Below are 16,853 nucleotides of genomic sequence, written 5' to 3' on the forward strand. Positions count from 1 at the left end.
AAGTGGAGCGCCATGGGAAGATCCAACATGATTATAGTGTTAGGAATCTTGAAAAACAGAGAACTATTGAGAAAAGCTGACCATGAAACACTTCAAGACAATGAACCAAGACAGCCAGTGGGCAAGTCTCCTGCAGGCAGGCTGCCCCTACACCTTGGACCATGTAATCCACAAGTTCCACTCAACCCCCAACTCCATCCATCTCCTGTATCCTCAGTGGTTCTCTGGTGATGTGGGATTTTCCTCTGTATGCTGTCAATATGTATTATTATCATTTATTAATAAAGAAGCTGCTTTGGTCTATGGTTGGGCAAAACAAAGTCAAGCAGGAAATCTGAACAGAGATAGAGTTGGCAGAGACAAAAAAAATCATGTAACTGCTGAAGAAGAAAGATGCAAGAACCTTACTGGTGAGTCGCATTCTCATGTCAATACATAGATTAATAAAAATGGGTTAATTTAAGATGTAAGAGCTAACTAGCAATATGCCTGAATGATTTGCCAAACAGTGTTGTAATTAATATAGTTTCTGTGTGATTATTCAGGTCTGGGTGACTGGAAAACAAAGCACAGTCTTCATTTACACTATGGAACACAGACTGCTACTAAACTGAGAGAACCAAGAGGTGAGTGACTAACCCCTCAGCAGGACAAAACAGTCTCTAAGCCCTAGGACCCTGGGCATTTCCCCCACACACCTCAGCTGCAATAGTCAGCCAGAAGGCAAGTCTCCTGCAGGCAGTCTACTCCAGCATTCCCTGCATTGGACCCTGTAATCTATAAGTCCCACTCCACTCCAAACCGACCCACCCCCAGAGACCTCAACAGTTCCCTGAGACACAGACAGTAACTGCAAGGATTGGGCCAAGAGGCTAAGACATTGCTAGCACCAACTGAAGGAAGAGATGGGTAGGTACCAATGAAAAAATACATTCAATAACCTAAAGAGCAATATGGCAACGAACCTAGCAGTCCTACAACAGAAAGAACCAAACATTCTAACTCAGGAGAAACAGAAGAAAACGAACTTAAATATAACTTTATGAAGATGATAGAGACCCTTAAAGAGGAAATGAAAAATTCTCTTAAAGAAATGGAGGAAAAGACAAACAAAATCTGGAGGAAATCAGTAAATCTCTTAAAGAAAGCCAAGGAAGAAAAGAAAAAAAACCCTAACAGGTGAAGCAAAATGTTCAAACAGTTCAAGACATGAAAATTGAAATAGAGACGTGCAAAAGCCTGAGACTCGTGGAGTGAGGGACACCACTGATTGCCGGAGCCCCGCGACCAGAATGCAGTGATGAAGCCAGGTTTCAGCCCCCATGGGGTTGTCTTTGGTGGCACAGGAGGCTTTGGTGGTGACAGAGGCGGTAGAGGACGATGAGGTGGATGAGCATTCTTTGGCAGGGGGCGAGGAGGCTTTGCTGGAGGTCGAGGTGGAGGTGGAGGTGGAGGCTTCAGGGGACGAGGAAGTGGAACAGGACAAGGTGAACGCTTCCAGTCTGGGGGCGACCGGGGACGAGGTGGTGGCTGGGGAGGCAAGAGAGGAAACCAGTCAGAGAAGAATGTGATGGTGGAACCACATTGGCATGAAGGAGTCTTTATCTGTTACAGAAGGGAGGATACCCTTGTCACAAAGAATCTGATCCCTGGAGAGTCTGTGTACGGGGAGAATAGAGTATTTCAGAGGGAGATGACAAAATTGAATACCGAGCCTGGAACCCCTTCCGTTCCAAGCTGGCAGCAGCAATCCTGGGCGACGTAGACCAGATCCACATCAAGCCAGGGGCCAAGGTGCTCTGCCTTGGGGCAGCCTCAGGCACCACTGTCTCTCAACGTCTCTGATACCGTTGGCCCAGATGGTCTGGTTTATGCAGTTGAGTTCTCCCAACGTTCTGGCTGTGACCTCATCAACTTGGCCAAGAAGAGGATCAACATTATTCCTGTGATTGAAGATGCCTGACACCCACACAAATACTGCATGCTTACCGCCATGATGGATGTGATATTTGCCGGTGTGGCACAGCCAGACCAAATGCAGATTGTGGCCCTGAATGTCCACACCTTCCTGAGGAATGGAGGACACTTTGTGATTTCCATTAAGGCAAACTGCATTGACTCCACAGCCTCGGTAGAAGCTGTGTTTGCATCTGAAGTGAAGAAGGTGCAGCAGGAGACTATGAAGCCCCAGCAGCAGCTGACGCTTGAGCCCTATGAACGGGACCACACTGTCGTTGTAGGTGTGTACAGGCCACCTCCCAAGGTGAAGAACTGAAACTCGGAGCTGTCTGAATTCGAAGAAATGTGTGTTACTACTGTTGCACGTGTATTTTTTTTCTATTAAAAGACTCATCTGTCTCCCCTGTCAAAAAAAAATTGAAATAGAGTAAAAAAGAAAACACAAACTTGGGGAATTGTAGAAATTGAAAAACTGGATAAACAAACAGATGCAAGCATAACCAACAGAATACAAGCGATAGAAGAAAGACTCTCAGGAGTTGAAGCTATAATAGAGGAAATAGATTCATCAGTGAAAGAAAAATGTTAAATCTAACAAATTCTTAACCCAAAACATCCAGAAAAATCTGGAACACCAAGAAAAGTCCAAACTTAAGAATACTAAGGATAGAAGGAGGAGAACTCCAGCTCAAAGGCAGAGAAAATTTATTCAATAAAATGATAGAAGAAAACTTTCCCTACGTTAGAAAGGATATGACTATCAAGGTACAAGACACTTACAGAACACCAAATAGACTGGACCAAAAAACAAAGTTCCCTCGTCGTATAATAATCAAAATACTTAACATACAGAATAAAGAATGAATATCAAGAGCTATAAAGAAAAAAGGCCAAGTAACATACAAAATCAGGCCTATCAAACTTACACATGACTTCTGAATGGAAACTCTGAAAGCAAGAAGGCCCTGGATAGATGTGCTAAAGACACTAAAAAAAATGGATGCAAACCCAGACTACAATACCAAGCAAAGTTTTCAATTACCATAGATGAAAAAAAAACCAAAATATTCCATGACAAAACCAGATTTAAAAAATATCTATCCACAAATCCAGTATTACAGAAAGTACGAGGAGGTTAACTTCAAATCAGGAATGTTAGCTGTATCCATGAAAACAAATAACCTCACAACAACAAACCCCAAAGAGGGGAAACACATTAATATTATCTATAAAAATTAACAGGAATTAACAATAACTGGGCATTAATATCTCATAATATCAATGGACTAAGTCCACCTATAAAAAGATATAGGCTAACAGAATGAATATTCAAACAGTATCCATCCTTCTGCTGCAAACAAAAAACACACTTCAACCTCAAAGACAGACCTCAGAGTAAAGGGTTGGGAAAAGAGTTTCCAATCAAATGAACCTAAGGAAAAGAAACTGATGTAGCTATCCTAATATCTAACAAAAATAGATTTCAAACTAAAATTAATTAAAAGAGATGGAGAAGGACACTTCATACTTATCAAAAAAATCCATCAAGATAAAAGTCTAAATTCTGAACATATATATGCCACAAATACAAGGGCACCTACATGTGTAAAAGAAACACTACTAAAGCTTAAATCGTCCATCAAACCCCACACACTAATAGTGGGAGACTTCAACACCCCACTTGCACCAATGGACAGGACTGCCAGACAGAAACAAAGAAATAAGAAAACTAATATATATCATGACTCAAATGGACTTAACAGACATCTACAGAACATTCCACAGAAACATAAAAGAAAAAGAAAGACAGAGTCATAATGGGACTAATGAGAAACCTGGCACCAGAGAAATTTCCAGGAATCTACAAGGATGATCCCAGCTAAGACCTTAAATAATAATGGGGAGGGTGCCTGAACTGGCCTTGTCCTGTATTCAAACTGATGACTATCTTAGTTGTTATCATAGAACTTTCAACTAGCAACTGGTGGAAGTAGATGCAGAGATCCACAGCTAAGAACAGTTTTAGAGACGGAGGAGCAATAATATGAACAAAAGGGGTCAAGACCATGATGGGGATACCCACAGAAACAGCTCACTGATTCTGGACTGATAGCAGAAAAATCTGCATAGGCCTAAACTAGGGTATCTGAATGTGGGTGATAGTTGTATGACTGAGGAAGTCTGTGGGGCCACTGGCAATGGGACCAGGATTTGTCCCTAGTGTCTGACCTGACTTTCTGGAGGGATACCATACCTTGCACAGTCTAGATATGTGGGGGAGGGCCTTGTCCCTGCCTCAAAGTGATGTGTCAAACTTTGTTGACTCCCCATGGGAATCCTCACCCTCTCTGAGGAGTGGATGGGTGGTGCAGCGGGGGGAAGATGGGGGGGGAGAGGAAGGAGGGAAGGAAGAGGAAACTGGGATGGGTATGTAAAATGAAAACAAAAGATTATTTAAAATTTGTTTTAAAAGACAAGGTAGCAGAATAATCTGAGTTAGTCTATGGAAGCCTCGGCTGATCTCTCTATGTTTGAGAACAGTCCAACTTGGAAATAAAAAGTACTGTCACACAGAATCAAGAATCAATGATTCCAAAACTTCCCTTTTTTCCCGAAGTCAGAATTACAGATTGGTGAGTTATTGACCCATATATTTGTTGTCTCATAGTTAAATTAAGTGTAATTATACTACACTTGAAGAAATAGGAGAAAATTCAATGAGAAGAAACTGATCTCTAATATGTAAAGTTTATTTATTTAAAAATATATCTGAGTTAAGCAACTATAGAGGGAGACATGTCCCAATGGTGCATTTAGGTCAACATGCTGGACAGACATAAATGTAATGAGTCATTAATCCTCCTGTCCATAACATGTAACCTTTAGGAATAATTATAATTCTATGCCCTTTGAAAATAAAATCTTAACACCATTCAGAATCTAATTTACCATGCCAGAGCCTAATGATTGTATTATTTGCCTGTCTGTGGATTTAACAGAATTAGTAGGAATCTTTTGGGGTAGAAAAACACAATCTTTAAGTAGAAATCAGTCAGAAAAATTTCCATCTTGAAGCACTTACTACTTAATTGCAACAATATTACATGAAAGGGGAAATAAGCTACACATAAGTTTCATGATTATTCTCGTAACACCAAAGTAAATTAATAATAATTGCCAGAACCTTTGTTCATACCCTTGTGTGGTAGATAAGATTCAAGAAATCTAGCTTTCCTTTTTATAGATCCCTAGCAAGGGGGTAGGTGCAGTATCAATGTTCTAATAAACATAACTCCAGATAAGGAGTGAAAGAATGGGATTGCAAGTACATGACAGGGAGACTGAGAAAGCAAAAGAACAAAAGAAGTGACATGATTCATTTCAGTGCTGGCCATACATAACCTGATGATAAGCCAAGAAATCAGACAGCAGGGCCCTGAACACACATATCTCTTGTGCTAAGAATCCTCAGGAAACTACATCAGAGCAGGCCATGGAAAGGAGAAAGGAAAAGGGATTTGTCCTAATGATTATCTGTTTAACGACTCTGTGTTGCTTTAGAGTTGGTTTCTTCCACAGAAAACTAACTCCCCTTTACTTCTGTGTCAGTAAAAAAAAAAAGTAAAAAGAAAAAAAGTAAACTGTGTCATCCACCCCCTTATCAGCTATTCAGAAGATCAAATGTCTCAGATAGGAGTGTTTCATCTAAGGCTGAAAGGGAATGAATATTGTCCTGAGGAGGGTTAGTTTGTGGATTATATGGGCAATTTGGAGAATGTAACTCGAATCCACTCAGGATGGGGAGAGGTTTTATCCATTGTCATCATGGCAGGGAATGTAGAGGTAAGCAGGCAAACGAACTGGCTGGAGAAGTAGCTGAGAGTTCTACATCCGGAACTACAGGCAGCAGAAAGTGAGAGCCACTGGGCCTGACTTACGCAACTGAAACCTCAAAGCCCATCCCACTTCTTTCAACAGCTTCAGATCTGCTCCTACAAGGTCAAACCTCCTAATCCTTCCCAAGTAGTGCTACTCCTGATGACTAAGCTTTCAAATATATGAACCTACGGGAGCCATTCTTGTTCATACCACCACACCTTGAAGCACACGCTGTTGGTTACCCACTAATAATATCTCTGTCACTTCCATCATTCCTATACATGTTGTCATATTCCATATCACAAATGGATTTTCTCTGTGTTTCAGGGCTAAACTTGTTCTAGAAGACAGGCTAGAAATTCTAAGGAGTCTAATGCCAATGGTGACTGGTAATTGGCAGATAAATAGCAAATTTTCTTATGTTTCAAGTAAAACAAATTAAAAATATGTTCTGCACAGGCTCCCAGAAGTCATTAGTGAGATTAAGTCCCCTTGGCTTAGACTAGTAAACTTCTCATCACAGCACCCTATATTGCTTTCCTTCCATTTGATCTTGTCCACCATTCCTTCTGGTGATCTCTCTAGAAGGATTCCAAGCCATGTTTCCAGCTTTGTTAAGGAAATGCTGCTATCTAAGACACACATCTTTCCTGAGTACCGCTAGACCCAACTTAGTTCAGAGCAGTCTGACCATCCTAATACCCAGCTGAAGTCTAGTGGTGAGGCTTCTGTGGTTTCAATTCTTTGTCCACATGGCCATTCTGAATATGCTTCCACAAGATTTAACTAACTAAACTGTGCTTATGTATGCAGAGTTTTCCAACTTTAATTTATCTATTTGGAGTTTATAGTCTACATGAGTTCTATGACTCTTGATTTTATTGTAATTTTCAAATGAAAAAAGCATCATATGGGAAGGATGAACTTTGAGGATCTGGCTTCTTCTCTTCTAACCAGAGTGTCCCCATATCAATCCATTTCACATACCTAAAGGAAGCTATATCCCACTAAACATATACATTCACCCCAAAGTAATTACATATGTCCCATTTTCACTATAAAATAATCTCAGGTTATGAAATGATTTCAGGTGCCTCTTAATATGATGTTCTAATAAGCACATATCATTACTTCATTGCTATTTTTGTACTATTCATGAAAATCCAGCACAAAAAAAATCAAATTGGGGAACATTTAATGAGGAACTAGAGGTGGCTTGTATAACTGTCTCACAGAGTACAGATCATTCCAGTAGAGCATTCAGCAACATCACAATAGTAACTTGGCATCAGCCATAGTGGGAATATTCACACTGGAATATTAGCAAATGGAACACAGCAGGACTTTTGTTTTCTCCCGGGGAGACGTCTGTGAAACATTTACCAGTATACTGTAGGACATTCTACAAAATAATTGACCTGTATTCTATGAAAATGTCAGTAGCCTGAGAAACAAAAGTGCTGAGAAAAATGTTCCATATTATAGGAAACAAAGAGAGCATGACAACTCAGGGCATTCATAATCTTGGGTTTCTTGTGTATGTAAAAAGTTGTACTCAGAAACACTATTACTAGGACTGGAACAGTGGCTCAGCAAATAGATCAATTGTTGTTCTTGCAGAGTAGCCAGGCTCAATTTCCAGCACTCACATGGTGGCTCAAAACCATCAATAACTTCAGTTCCAAGGGACCTCAGTGCACACACATACATGCAGATGAAACATGCATATACATAAAATGCAATAAATATATATAAAAATAAGCTATCCCAAACCAATCCTGGAAGCACAATCCTAAAATCCCAGTTGCTTCGGAAGCATAGGCAGGAGAATCAAGAACAGCCTGGGATACATAGTGAGTTCATGACCAGTACTAAGAGACTTAGAGAGGCCCTGTCTCAAAATAAAAGATGAAAATTGGTCTGAGTATATAGTATAGTGATGGAGTACTTGTTGAGAATATATGAGGTCCTAGGTTCAACTTCCAGAACCATAAAAATAACTGAGTCAATTTGTATAACAGTAATATGAAATGTAGAGCAAATACTTGCAACTCCATTCCCTAAGAATAAGCACATTTTCCTATATAACAGTGCACTTTCAAAATTTAAAAATCCAGCATAGTAAAAATTCTTGTAATATTATTAATAGGTAGCAGTAATAGTAACGCATCCAACATTCTCTCAGATGGTTCAATAATATGCTAAAATTAGTGGAACACATCTGTGATCCCAGCACTTAAATAGTAGAGGCAAAGGGATCAAAATACAAGCTTTGCCTCTGCTACACAGCTTGTTTAAAACTAGTGTGGGCTATATGAGACTTTCAAAAAGAAAAAAGGAAACAAAAAGCTAAGGTAATAAACAGCTTAAGGTAGGAACTTGGGGACAGAATTTGATGTAGCATTCATGGAGAAGTGCTGCTTAGTGGCTTGCTTCTTGTAGTTTGCTTGCTCAACCTACTTTCTTATAGCAACCATGACCACTTGCCTAAGGGTATAATCATCCACATTGAGCTAGGCTCTCCCAAATCAATCACACAGTGATTGGTACACAGTGCCAAGCCACAGCAGCTTCCCATTACCCAGTTTCATACCTTTAAATCCAGTACCACCTGGGCAAATCTTAAACTATCAAGTTCAGTTTCCTTGGCCTCTCTGGAACAGAGCTCTTGTGTGCTAACCAAAGAAATATTTGCCGGAAGATCTGGCCTCAGTAATGCAGGTATCTTCTTAATTCTTACACTTCAGCCCCAGCCAAGCAGAGTGAATTCTTCCAACAAAGCAAGGGTTTCATGTTAGTGGTTCTTAATTCAAAATATCAAACATCTCAAACAAGTAAGAGTCTGTAAGGGACTCTCAAATGCCCTTCTGAAACTTCAGAAGCAAGGCCTCAATTGTTTTCATTTCTCTCAAAATACTTATCTTCCATGCTTCTACAGAATAACCCACTAAACTCTATAAACACTCAATGACATTTCCATCCCAAAGCTCCAAAATGATATGGGATGTCCTTTTGTACATGTGTTGCTTTTATTGGTTGATAAATGAAGCTGTTTTGATCACCATCCCCTAATGGACTGGTATCTAAAAGGCTATTGGTTGAATGAATTCCCACAACACCAAAATCCTTCTACAATTCTCCCCCAAATAGGGTCAGATCTATCACAGCAATACCTCAAAACTTCATGTCAATTTATGTCTTAGTTAGTATTTCTATTGCTGTAATCAAACACCATGACCAAAAGCAGTTAGAGGAGGAAAGTCTTTAGTGGAATACAATTGGCTTATGTATTCTGGGTCATTGAATGGAAGTCAGGGCAGGAATTGAAACAGGACAGATACCTGCAGGAGGCAGGAGCTGATGGAGAGACCATGGAGGCATGCTGTTTACTGGCTTTCTCCCCATGTCTTGCCAAACCTGCTTTCTTATAGTACTAAAACCCATCAGCCCAGGAATGGCAATGTGCACAGTGAGGGAGGCCCACAGTTTTGCTTGCATACTAATTTTCTAGGGGCATTTTCTCAATTGGAGTTTCCTCTTCCAAAACTACAGCTTATGTCAACTTGACATCAAGCTTGCCAGCACAATACATATTTACAAATATTATTGTTTTCACATTGTCTTTTTAAGAACAATTAAAACAGTTTTTTATTCACTTATTTTTAGAAAGTTGCAGTCCAGCTTGATGGCAACAGTTCATACCAAGATTATTTGTACATTGTCTGAAGATACATATAGAAAACAACATTTTGGAGGTATTATCCCTAGATATTTCAGTACTTCTGGGTTTTCAGGATATAATTCTATTACCTCTATTAATTCTAGAATCTGTTCTGATAGCACTACAATGTTAGAATAATAAGAAACATCCATTAGGAAAGGGAACTAAAATAGGTAGGTATGGATGGAAGTAGGGGGCTTCAACCAGAGGATAACGTGGGAAGTGGAAAAAGAGAGGGAGTTGTGAAATGGAATGTGTCATGAGTCAGCTAAAATTAAGGGCCATTTGAAGAATAGTGTAGAAACCTGATACAGTAGAAACTTCCTAAAATATATGCATATATGTAGAAGATCTAAATGAAATCACCAATCAATGGAGAGTCAGAGTACCAACTGCTTTGTTGTATCAGCAAGGAAGCTTCCAACATTAGGATTTTGTTACAGCTAACTGAGTTGTGTCAAATGGACACAATGGTAATCCCCAAACAACCCAGACGATAGCCAAGATTATAGTTTTCTCTCCAGATATTGGCAGCAAGGTCCCATTGCTGAAGAGAACATCTATACAACTCATTGAATACAGAGATGTTTTGCTGGTCCCTACATAGAATCTTCATCCCTACAATCAAGATTCTTTGGTACAGGAAGTTATTCTGCATGCTATCGAAAGAGAAACAAGCACCAAGCCATCCACAAACCTTTTATCTACAATGCTGTCTTGCCTCCAAGATATGTTAGGGTAATGGCGGCATAAAGCTTGTGGGAGTAACCAGTCAATAACTGATTTGACTTAAGAAACACTTTACGAGATAAAACCCATACTCAGTAATGCTTGGGTAATCAAGAACCTGAAACTAGCTAGCCCAGGGACCTAGTAAAGCCAAATAATACTGGTCTAAATTTATCACTACTTTTTTCATTTCTTTTTATTTAGACCAGTATTATTTATTTCTTTTTATTTAGACCAGTATTATTATAAAAGAAATGAAAAAAGTAGTGATAAAATGACTCCTAATGATATTCTGTTATACTCATGGATTAGTGCATTGCTTAGCCATCATCAGAGAAGCTTCATCCTGCAATAGATGGGAACAAGTACAGAGACCCACTACACACATTATGCAGAGAGTGAGAGACCTTTAAACACTAACACTTTGCTCTAAATGGGATGTCTCCATGAAATGCCTCCCCTCACAGCTCAGGAAACACCCCTAACAGGAGGCAGAGAGAGGGGAAAAGCCAAAGGGGATGGAGGACACCAAGAAGTCAGCATCCTCTAAATCCACATAAACAAAGTTCACATGAAACTGAATCAGCATGCAGAGGGCCTGCATGTATCTGCACCAGGTCCTTTGTGCTTATATTGTGGCTCCTAGTTTAGTGTTTTTATGAATTCCTGAATGTACTTTTTGTGTCTCCTCTCAGGCTCTTTTCCTTCTGTTGGTTTATATTACTGAATATATGCAATAGTTTTTGCCTTATTATATCTTATTTCACTATTTTTAAGTGAATGAATGAGTGCCTAGCCATTAGGGTAAATGGTAACAACTGAACTATTTATATCTCCTGGGAGAGGGAAAATAAATTTTTCTAATGGAGTGACAATGGGTATATCAGTAACTCCAGATCTCGTGCTCAGGAACAGTTAGGGGAAGAAAAATAGGGGGGCTGCTGGTTAGTTTTTGTCCAGTTGACACTAACTAGAGCCACCTAGGAAGAGGAACCCTCACCTTAAGATTTGCCTCCCACAGATTGGCCTCTGGGAACGTCTGTGGGGCATTTTCTTGATAGGTGACTGATATGAGGGTCCCAGAACACTGCTAGCAGTGCCAGCCCTAGAGAAAAGGACCTAAAAGAAGTAGATGAGGGGTTTGGAGAGATGTCTTAAAGGTTTAGAACATGTACTACTATGACAAAGGACTTGGGTTCGCTTTCCAGAACCCACACGGGGGCTCCCAAACATGTCTAACTCTAGTTGGGTAAGCTAAAACCCTCTTCTGGCATGTGTGAGCACCAGGCATACACATGGTCCAGGCAAGCACTAATATACATAAAATAACAATAAGTACTCCTCTCCTTTTCATTCTTATGAAAGAAAAAAATGTCCAAGCTATCTAGTAATAAGCTTCCTCCACGGTTCTTGCTTGTTTCTGCCGTGACTCCCCTCCATGATAGACTATGATTGGAACATGTAAGCCAAATAAATAAGCCCTTTCTTTCCCAAGTTGATGGTGTTCATCACAGCAACAGGAAAACACAGGAGAACGGCTGGGATGATAAAATGACAAGATTTTTACAACTGAAAACAGCAACACAGAGATCTTTGAACTTCTCTTATACCTTCTCTGCATATATTTGTCATTCATTTTATTTGTCTTCATATTATTTCAAAGCATATGACAGACCCATTAAACCTTGATAATGCTGGAATACAAGGGAAAACAGCAATGTCTTGTTTTACACTAATGGAAAGTGAATCATTTCAAATGTAATACTGGTAAATGAGGGAGAAATGTTTGGTTGGTTATAAACTTGCAGAGACGTTTTGCAAAACAATCCAGCAGTAGTGCAAAAGCTGTCTAAATATTCATATTCCTTTGACTGAGTAGTTTTTCTTCTCTTTGGTAGTGCAAGAATTACCAACTGGCAGAATTTCCTGTGGGAATTTGAATAAATCATGGCACATAAAGCCATGAATAACTGTATTTATTAAGACTGTGTCACAATATGGGAAATATTTTGTGTGAAAAATCAAAATATAAAACATATATTCTACCATTGCAACTACTTAAAATAGGCATAAAGAACAAATATTTTTAGGGAAAATAAAAATGACAACAGCTGCTCTAGTAATACAGTAGAGGTTAAGGAGAAATATTTTTATTTGAAACATATTTTACTTAGTGGTCTATTGTTAATATTACAACATTTCATTAGAACAGTAAATTCAGGTCATAGTTTGAACTCATAACACTTATACCACCACACAATTTCTCATAGCCAAAAGCTTCACAGGAAAATAGGAAGAAAATTGGCAGAGCACTGGTGACCTTCTCCTTCTCATGTGCAAGCGTAGTGCTCCCAAATAGCTTCTTCCCCACAGACATGAACTCTCCACTCTTGAAAAGATTCACATTTTCAAAATAGTCAGAAAGTGTTGAAAGAATATAGCCCCACATTTAGCTTTGCACTTGACATTCTAGGCTTCACAATACAGTTACTGGGTGATGTATAACGAAACAATTTCTAAGAATGAAATCTCAGAAATACCTAGAGGTACACAAGGAAAGAGACTAGGAGAAGCTTCCCTAGGGAGCCTTTGATGATGTCACAAGTGGAGCTAGCTTCACCTGTCATTTCTTTTCTTAGGAAATATATCTCACATAGACGCTACACATAATTCTTCCTCTATTTCCCTGCCATCTCAGGAACTAGCAAATTTAATATCATTTTTCATTCTCCCAGTTGTTTGTTCATAAATTCCCTTGCTGCATCATGTAAATACATACAACACCCCCTATAAATTCCTGATGCCCATACCCTAATGTCATCCATAACCACCTCTTTACTTCTCTACTGATTCTCTTGATAGTCAAGGGCAAAGACACTGGTGGGTATTTTCTCACTGTTCATCTTACAAATGCAGGAAAATAAATCAGCTGTCCAGTTAATTAGTGTCTGTATGCATTTTTTAAGAAAGAGTGTGAAATGGTTAAGTTTGCTTTCAAAAGTGCTTGCCTCTCCTTAGGTAATTTTCTAAACACATTCCCCCTTCTCTCTCTCTGTCTCTCTGTCTCTCCTTTCTCACTGGCTCTCATTTCTTCCCCTATAATGTTGAAGAGACAGAGAGTTTTGAGACAAGCGAAGATGTTCATAGTAACCTTAAAGGAGTTGTTTTGGAAGCTTTCCCTCTGAAATAATTTAGAAAATAGAGAATACTTAATGCAATCACATAGCTTACAGTAAATTTGTGCCATGTGTGAGTATAAACACAATTCTATATATTCTCTGACAAGATCTGGGATTGCACAGCTGAGAAACACAAAGATCTGATCATTTGAGTTGGTAAAATACCAACTGACATCAGATTGGCAGTGGAGAGGCTCCCCACAAAGAGCTGCCTAGGATGGAACATTCTTACCAGTTTTGCCGTCTTCTTCTCTATAACATACTTCTTTCCTTAATAGGTCTTATGATTTGTACATAATCCAGATTTCATTTAAAAAGTAAAGAACTTCTTTCCCCAGATGCTCAGGGCTTTAGCAGAGTCCCTGTTTTAAGTCCCTCAGGAACTGCTTCAGGTACAGAGACCTCTTACCTAACCCTATTAAGTAACTTGTCAGCACTGTAGTGGAAAGTTCTGCATTACTCACCACATCTTAGGAAATGTCTGAAGTCATTCTACCTTTAGAGCTCCATGTGGGGTTGACCGAGACTTTGGCTGATGCTGTATTGCAATCTGACTTCTTCATCTGCTCAATTATGCTTCTTGACTTCTCTATGTTTAGTAAGTATCTGCATACTAATCTCTGTTTTTGTCCACACCAGAGGAATTCAGCTTACAACACTGCCCTAGAGGTTTAAAACAGAACGAAGATTCCATATAAAACTGAGTCATAAAAACGTTGGTAAGACCGAAGAGTTGTTACAGGGTAGAGACCCAGAGGTTTCTCAGCATGGCCAGAGTCTGACTTTGAGAGTCTGTATTAAGCTGGCTGTTGACTGTCCAGAGAGAAACACTTCTCACAGAGCAACCTCAAATGTTTTGTTTGAGACAGGGTTTCTCTGTGTAACCCTGGATGCCCTGGAACTCTTTCTGTGGACCAGGCTGGCCTCAATCTCACAGAGATCTGCCTGCCTCTGCCTCCTGAGTGCTGTGATTAAAGGCATGCTATCACCACCTGGCCTATAGGGAGCTTTTAAAGGCAAATAATACAGACTAACTTTGCCTTAGTTGTAAGTTACAGGGGAAAGTGGAGCAAGCAAGCAGTTTAACAGAAACCAACAACATGTAGTGAGCTGGAACATTTTGACTCTGATTTTCTAGAACAGGAAAGTGTAGCTTCCCACAGCAGATTCCATGATGGGGATAGTAAAGGGGGAAATCAGTTTCAGGTTAAAACAAAGATAGCTCTAGCTGAGACAAAAGGGGGAAACTTTGTCCTGTTAAAGAAAAGAAGTAGGAAGGCAGCATCACACAGAAGTCAGAAGCAGCCTCGAGTGATCATGGGAGCTCACAAGCTATGTTGACTTGATTTTGAAAGAGGATCTCACATGGCACAGATGTTGAAGTATAGGTCAACATACAATTAGATCTGTGACCATATGTCGTTGGTCTCCAAAATTCAGAAGTCTGTTGCAGAAGCAAATTAAATGAAGGTGAGAGAAATTATCCTTCTCAAGTTTTAATGGCAGCAACAGTGTTTGGAGTGGCCTTTAAAAAGTAGCACTGCTTTTATCTTGGAAGGTAATGGATGTTCCAGGGTTTTCTATTCCTATTATATGGTTCATGGTGTGAATTTGGAGCCCAGAGGGATACTGCCAGATTCTGAGCACAGCTTTCCCAGCTGTGATTGCAAATCTAGAGAAATAATCATAAGCTAGCTTATAGTCAGAGATCGGTTTGTACAGGAGCATGAAGGGTACATACCCTTGTCAAAATCACAGCACTGCTGGTCTACCTCTGCTTCCTCTGCCTAATCCTGTTCATTTAATTTCCCCACAAGAATGGATTCCAAAAACATGTTCCAACAAAATTCCAACATGGCAATCTTCCCTCCGACTTTGATCATAGAGAACTTGAAGTGTGCTTTACTGCAGTAGTAAGAACACTAAGATGAATAATTCATCTTCATAATCCTTACATTGGTAGGATTTATCGTTACTCTAATTCTGCCACCCATTTTTCATTACTGTATCTACATTGTCTCTACTGGAAAAATGCTTTCCATTGGCCTCCAGCATTCTGAAATTTTATTATTCTCAAAGAGAGAAAGCCACTGTAGTGATTCAGGGCCGTAATCCTAGCAATATGGAGGCTGAGGCAGAAAAATAACAAGCTCAAAGTTAGCATGGGTCTTTGTCTTAAAACACAAGATTTGGAGATATTAATTTAATGGCATGATCTCCCACCACCATTGATAACTTGAAGAAGATAACATGCTTATTTTGTTGTGTATCTGTTGTCTGTTCTGTTTCACTTCAGAGATAGAGTCTCACTATGTTGTCCAAGCTGTCCTGAAACTCACAATCTCAACCTACAAAGTGCTAGAATTAGAGTTATATGCTACCCTGTCTGGTGTTTTGACAAATTTTGAAATTCCCTTTGCCATTAGATGCGTTGAGAGAGAAGCAAACACAATAAATTCACTCCACATCCTAATCTCTACCTTCCCATCCTTGGACTTCTTCAGACTATTTCTTGCATTTGTTCTCATTGAGTATAGGCTAGTCCTTTTAATCGGCCACTTTTATCAGCTTTATGTAATACATACAGTCCAGTTCTCTTGGATTTTGTAGATGTAGAGTTTCTGAATAAAGTGAATTTGATGGTAAGAGAAATATTTAGCCAAAGGTTTAGAACCTTCACAATTCAACATCATACATATGTCTCAGAACTGTGTGTGTGTGTGTGTGTTTGTGTGTATGTGTTTTCGAGACAGGGCTTCTCTGTGTAACAGCCCTGACTATTCACTTTGTAAACCAGGCTGACCTCAAACTCATAGAGATCTGTCTGCCTCTGTTTCCCTAGTGCTGGGACTAAAGGTATGTGCCACCACCGCCCAGCATGTCTAAGAGTTTTAATGACACAATTCAGAAAAAAAAATATCATTCTATCAGTTTAAGTGCTTTTCTCTGCTCAGTATTTTCCTTTGTCGCCACTATAATTACTGTGGTTATCCAGTTGTTGCTCTGAAGGCACTGAAGGAAGTATTGGTGGGTTTTAATACTGCAACCAAGGGAACTGGTATAAATTTTCTCAGCAAGATCCTCATATGCTCTTAGAAAAGTACTCAATAGCTTTGCCTAGGTCTATAATAACTAGCTTGCGGCTTCTGTTTTGAAAGCCAATGTGGAAGAGTCCTCACTTCTCACTTCCTAGAGCATACTCACTGAGTATCCACATATCCACACTGAGCACATGCTATTCTTTCATTATGGCAAAGACTTTCTCCTTATACTTGGCTACTCATGAAATGTATACTAGAGATGGTCTTCAATTCTATAGCACAGGAGATCCATAAGACAGAGAAAACTGAGTAACCAAAGCACAATGACAGATGCCAGGTTGCCCA

At 39.5% G+C, this 16,853-nt stretch overlaps 1 pseudogene; it reads left to right on the plus strand.

Annotated features, from left to right (window-relative positions):
* The first annotated feature begins 1,272 nt into the window (after positions 1-1,272).
* Positions 1,273-2,275, plus strand: LOC125392099 (rRNA 2'-O-methyltransferase fibrillarin pseudogene; annotated as a pseudogene).
* The last annotated feature ends 14,578 nt before the right edge of the window (positions 2,276-16,853 follow it).

Source organism: Myodes glareolus, chromosome X (genome assembly GCF_982192425.1).
Source record: "Myodes glareolus chromosome X, mMyoGla1.1, whole genome shotgun sequence".
NCBI classification, from domain to species: domain Eukaryota; kingdom Metazoa; phylum Chordata; class Mammalia; order Rodentia; family Cricetidae; genus Myodes; species Myodes glareolus.